The sequence below is a fragment of the Macadamia integrifolia genome, chromosome 3, assembly GCF_013358625.1.
Source record: "Macadamia integrifolia cultivar HAES 741 chromosome 3, SCU_Mint_v3, whole genome shotgun sequence".
Classification (NCBI taxonomy): Eukaryota; Viridiplantae; Streptophyta; class Magnoliopsida; order Proteales; family Proteaceae; genus Macadamia; species Macadamia integrifolia.
In genome coordinates this window covers 29,409,744-29,415,935 of record NC_056559.1, presented here as the reverse complement: position 1 = coordinate 29,415,935, position 6,192 = coordinate 29,409,744, and the positions used below count along the sequence as shown (strand labels likewise).

The following is a 6,192-nucleotide window of genomic DNA, read 5'->3' as shown; positions in this document are numbered from 1 at the left end:
ATTTTAGCTTCAACTGTTGGAACTGTTAACAGAGAGACTAGAAGAAGAGTGATCAAAAGAAGGAAACCAAGAGGAAGCCTTGGGCAATGGAAGGGAATTATCATCTTCTTGAATTCTCAATGGCCCTTCCCAAACGGTTCAAAACTTTAGGTGAATCGGTAGATGAACAACAATGTATACACCAATAGATTATTCAGCTCTGAAACCAATGCGTGTATGCCAAATACTTTATATAGTTAGTTTAACACCCCACAGCCCCAACCCCCAACGGCCCAACCCCCCACACCACCCCCACCCCCAACAAAAAAAAAAAAAAAAAGGTTATAAAGTGAGTTTTGCTAAGGAGAAATTGCAGATAAAAATATTAACTCCCATGTCAGTTGAGACGGTCAAACAAACGCGTAGTGGGAATGGTATAAGAGTTGACATATGATGGCGATAGATTTTTATTTTTAAATCTATAACATTTAGGTATCGATATCGGTATTGGTTTTCATATTGATCTGATTCATACATTTACATTGGTTGAATTGGTCTGATTTGAAATAATTTTATTTTTATTTTTATTAATTAATGGACAATTTGTATGATTATTGGGTTATGATGATGCCAATTATATCAGCTGATATGATGGATACAATATTGATACTTGGAACAGTGGTACATTGTTGTATCATTTAACCATGTACAATGAAGAATGAAGGTAGGTAAGGAATTCTTCTTTGTGTGTGAAGGGACACTCCATCTTTTTTCTTTTCACAATAATAAATAAATAAATAAATATTAATCTATATAAATAAAGTTTGAATGAGAATATCATCACAGTTTCCACCTTGTTTCTTGGTTCTAGCTTTATTAGGTTCCAATAAATGTGAATCCAATAATTGATAGCAACTACTTTTTTTTTCCCCCCTTTGTTCTAGCTTTCTTAGCAACCACTTTGTTTAAAATACTATGATAATAATAGTAACAATGAGAATAACTCTTAAGGCTGTGAGCATGTCCGTATTTATAAAAATAGATCAACATGATGTTGGTAGTTTTTTTTTTTTTTTTTCTTTTTTTTTTTATTTTTAAGTCAATAACAATATATATTAAAAATAATAAGAAAGGATAAACTAGACATTCTTATCAGTAAAATACACTGTAACTTGAAATTTTATCTTCGGCATGGTTATTAGCAAACACCATATTTTGTTAGTTGTTAATAGCATTGTTTAAAAAAAATTCTAAAATAAGTGAAAATGACCAAAGAGGAGTCTTTAGGGTGTTACTTGGTTGGTTTGATTCTAAATTGGATCTGTGTTGGTACTGGAGGAAAATAAAATCAAACTTCGGTCAGTTTTGATTCCAGTTTGATTCGGTCTTTATCATGTTAACTTAATAGGCTCTTTTCATTCCACTATCAGGTTATTACAGTTCTAGTTTTTATATACACATTAAAATAATGAATATATAATATTTAGATTTTTTTATTCTTTTTTATTTTTCTATTGATGATTTGGTTTAGTTTCGTTTTGATTTGAATCACTTTCATAAAAATCCAAACAAAAATCAAATTGATAAATATTTTGTTCGATTCAATTTTTCTATGTTTTATTTTTATTTATTTTTAATAAAAAGACACAGGTTCTAAGTTTGACTTCTGTTATCTCCATGGGGGCCATTCACACGAAGTATTTAATACTCTTCATTGCTTTCAGTGAAAGTTCTAGTATGACTCGATCCATACGATTATGGAGTTGGAATTAGTATGAACCCATAAGACTAATCATACCACCTGTAGTTAGCAAAATAAAATAAAATAAAAAGACACTATAGTAAGATTATAGTAACATTTAGTTTCTGAAAGTATAATATACCTTGGCTTTCACTTTTTATTTGAACTTCAGATTCTATAGATGAATACAAATAATAAAATAATTAAAAAAGTACAATCAAGGAAAAGATCAAAACCGCGTTGAAGCTGCAAAAGAAAATAATGGAAATCCTCTTTATTCTTCATATTCACTTTACAAACACAGATTTGGAAAAGCACGACCGTGCCTGTTTAAATTTTAAAGTGGGGCAAATGTCCTGTCTGGGAGCCAGCCTTGCGTTCAGACGTAGGCGGCGCATGAACTTAGAAAGCGCGTGGTCGTCATTTTATACTCAGTTTCTGTGCTTTTAAGGTTACTTTGGACAAAAAACTTTATCCCTTTAAACTAATTAATCTTAAGGAAGATCACAAAAACGTAGTCGATTTTCATAGACAATTGTGTCTCTTGAATGATGATCAATATTTTAACCATTTATGAGAACGATTAAAGTAATGATCAATCAAGATATATAATCATGAATTAATTAAGGATGTGAAAATGTTTACTGAAATCGAATCAAGCTATTTACATCGAAAACGTAAAATTATTTAGTAAATAATTAGTTTCTTGTTTCAAGTTTAAGATCGATTAGTTAAATGATCCGTGTTGGTTTTAACTGTTTAACTCTTTGGTTTCAAATCGAATTAACACCGTGAAAATCGAATCGTATAAACCGTCAAAACTGATATCCAATTAACCCATATAAAATATTTGGTTGTTTAAACGAAACATAATGGATTTAATTTAAAGAAGAATTAAGGACCACAGAGGTTGTCCACTAGTCCATTCAATAATTTACTCATATTATGTAGTTTTGTAGTTAAATAATTGTTTGTTCAATGCTTCATATAATTTGATATAAGATTAAAATATTTATTAACAAAAGTAAATTTTAGTAAGCATGCGAATAAACTAGCAAATCGATTGCTAACAGTTTATAACTCATATGGAAGAAACCACGATCAAAACAGTTTAAAACTATGAAATCAACACTGTTTAAAAACCGTGGAATCGAAACCATTTACTAAATAATTGCAGTTTCAGATAGTGCAACCGTTTAGTAAATGGTGCAATTTTGGTTTCAGCCAAATAAATTGAAACTGAACCGAACCACATTGTATGCATCGAAACCAAACCAATTAATATCCTTACCATGAATGAATCCTTTTGGTATTATTCAAAAAAAAAAAAAAAAAAAGGAAAGAGAATTTTACCATTAAAATATGAAAAAATAGCATGTTCTTGGGTTAGAAGTGGAAGGCATGTCTGTGTTAGTGTAAATTTTAATATAGTTCATAATAAGAATGACAAAAAATTAAGTCATTTTTTATAATAATAAACATTCAGTTCCTCTCCCTTCATACCCAAAAAAAAAAAACCCTTCTCTCCCATGGGGGAGGTAGAATCTTTTCATTTACACAAACTATTGCACATAAGATCAGTTGGTGATAACATCTATCCCTTCTATTTCCGTAAATATCATTTTTCACCTTTTAAATGGTAGAAAATAAAATTAATGTCGTGACGTGATTTTACGTGGAGGTGCAGAAAATTCAAACTCAATATTGAGATCCTAGTGGTTGGATTCTCTTCACCGGCCATAAAAAAGAAAGACTTCATTAATCTATTATTTTATAGCAAATAAAATACTTATCTCCGTAAGTTATTCCTTAATTTATGAGGATGGATTATAGATAGGCTCACATTTGATTTGCTTGCACACCTCCCATGTCTTATGACGTATTAGATCTTATATCATCACCACAGAACCCTAAACGGTTGGGTAGTACTAGAAGTAGCCGTCTCCAGTTGCTACATTTCCTCTTAAGAAATGATATATATGATGATTCGATGAACATCCCTCATATGAAATTCCATGCAGCTTTTCACATCAGATCTGGTGTTATACATCCATGCAGATACATGACTGGGGCAGTCTTATTTTGATTCCAATCTAATGTCACATAGCTGGTACCTCACTGGAGCCATTCCAATAATTGAATCAGAATATAAGGACTCCGCGCTAAGTCTCTCAGAGTTCTTTAATCTTTATAATCTATAAAATAACAAATAGTGGCAAAGGTTTGAATGTTTTATAATCGTTTGTGCCTGGCAAGTGGCATCTCCTATAATATATGATATCAATCTCTGCTCTGCTGCTTTGTCCTTGATTGATTCCTTGAAGCCCGTTCTTCACTATAATCTCTCTCTCTCTCTCTCTCTCTCTCGCTCGCTTGTTCACTGAACAAAATGATCTGTTGCTTTGCCCATAATTAAGAGGTTCCTCCTTCTAATTGAAGTTTATTATACAATTTGGAACAAGGGGATTTTTTTTTTTTTGGCTAACGATGGATATCCAAGCCTTTGGACTGACTAATCTCGTATAGACCAGGTCATACCAGGATTGAATAAGAATCATTCAAATTTTACTGAAAGCAGTAAGAGCAATAAACATCTCTGTGTGAGTGGCCCAAGGTGTGCTTAATGGGATCGAACTTAGGACGTTTGAGTTTATGGCTCGTATCAAGTTTGTTGCTCACCAACTACGCTACCCCCTTGGGTTGGATCAAGTGGGGCTGACACTCAAAACTTCTTTCATATTATCAAGTCCATAATATATAATGTTCGGTTGGCTCAAGGCCGAGATAATAGGTTAAATTTTTACTGTTTACTCTTTTATACTAAAAAATACTAGAAGATGTATCTAATGAATGAGGTTCCCACCATTGCAGAGTTTGAAAGGGGTTATAATATACGTAAATTTACTACCACTTTGTGGAGAGGCTGTTTTCTAACTTGAAACTACAATCACTAGGTCATAATAAAGCAACCTTGCGATTGTCCCAAAAAAAATACAATGGTTTAAAAATAAAAACTATTTTTTAAAGAGGTTACTGTTATCGGAGAAAAATACTCTGATTGGCATACCAATGATGAGACAACAACGAAAATGGAATAAATCTCTCCCCCTATTGAATGAATGAAATTTTCAATAATTCATATCTAATATTATCCCAATCGTTTGACCTAAATGTAATAATATAAGGATTTATCAAATTATCAATCTCCTTAAGTAGATACTCATGTATGCCAGAGTAACTAAGTTAAATCAAGTATCTGACTCTGATGTTGCTAAAATGATGGGGAGACTAACATTTTGGTATGGAATTTATACTGACAAACTTCAAACAATAATATTTTTGTGAGATGAGTGAGTATAAGGTTGGGATCATGGACTTGGTCTCATGGTTTACTTGGACCTGATGGAAAGTCAAATTATTAATCATTTTTTAAAATGTTTGTTGATTGAGGAACATTGAATTAATGGCACTAAAGGTGCCCAAGTTTATTTTGACTCGTTCAAGGTTGACTGACAAAGCAAAGCAACACTTCTGGGACATCCTAACTATGACCAATTAGAAATGAATTGATTTGGTGAGGCAGATAGATCATTTGCAGGTGAGCCAATCACTACCTAACCCAAACTTTGACAAGTCTCACCACAGCCTTAACACAATTTTCAGAGATGATCAATTAGCTTAAGCATTTGACTTTTAATGACAGAACCTAATCTGACTACAATCCCTTGATTTTTAGAGTATGGATCCTCTGGATGTATGTGGACACTGCACCATACACGTACGGTCAAGGGACGACAAAATGTCTTTTTTAGATTTCATAAATATCCATCTAAGCACTTTAACTGACTTTGAAAGGAGTAGTAGCTAGGTTCCATAATGTTCGAATTATGAAATTCTTCCATCAAAATCTAAATAAACTGACATGTCGTATGAATTTAAATTTAATTAACATGTTATCCGCATTTAATTTCAAATAAGTCCCACATGCTCATATGTTAAAAGTTTGAAAAATCTAAGACATAAATGAGAAATCAAATGAGAACGTTTGTATATGATAAATTATTTCTGGTGGAATTTAACCAGTCTTACCATATCCCAACCATAATTAATGTTAGATGTGATCAATTAGTTTAACCTAGCTTGACCGGATGTCCTTGATTATCAATGGTGTAGAGTTCTATCATGTTTGGATGTAAATTTGAGGAACACATTATTCACATCATTATTATTTTTATTATTTGTCAAAAATTCTAGTAAATCTTAAATGCCCACGTGTTCCTAGAGCTTTTAAAAAGTTTGCAAAGTCAATGACATAAATTTAATGGAAACCATTGAAAAAACAAATGGGAATAAGTCATCTTGATTTGATAAATGTCATTTTTTTTTTTTTTGGTATCAGTAAAATTTATTGAAGACACACTCCACGAGGATGAAAATATTACAAAAAATCATAAAACAAAACTAAAGAAGCA

At 31.8% G+C, this 6,192-nt stretch overlaps 1 protein-coding gene across 1 annotated transcript in view; it reads right to left on the bottom strand.

Annotated features, from left to right (window-relative positions):
- Nucleotides 1–6,192, bottom strand: part of LOC122074648 (L-ascorbate oxidase-like) — an 8,843-nt gene that overhangs the window by 1,304 nt on the left and 1,347 nt on the right. The window lies entirely within an intron of this gene.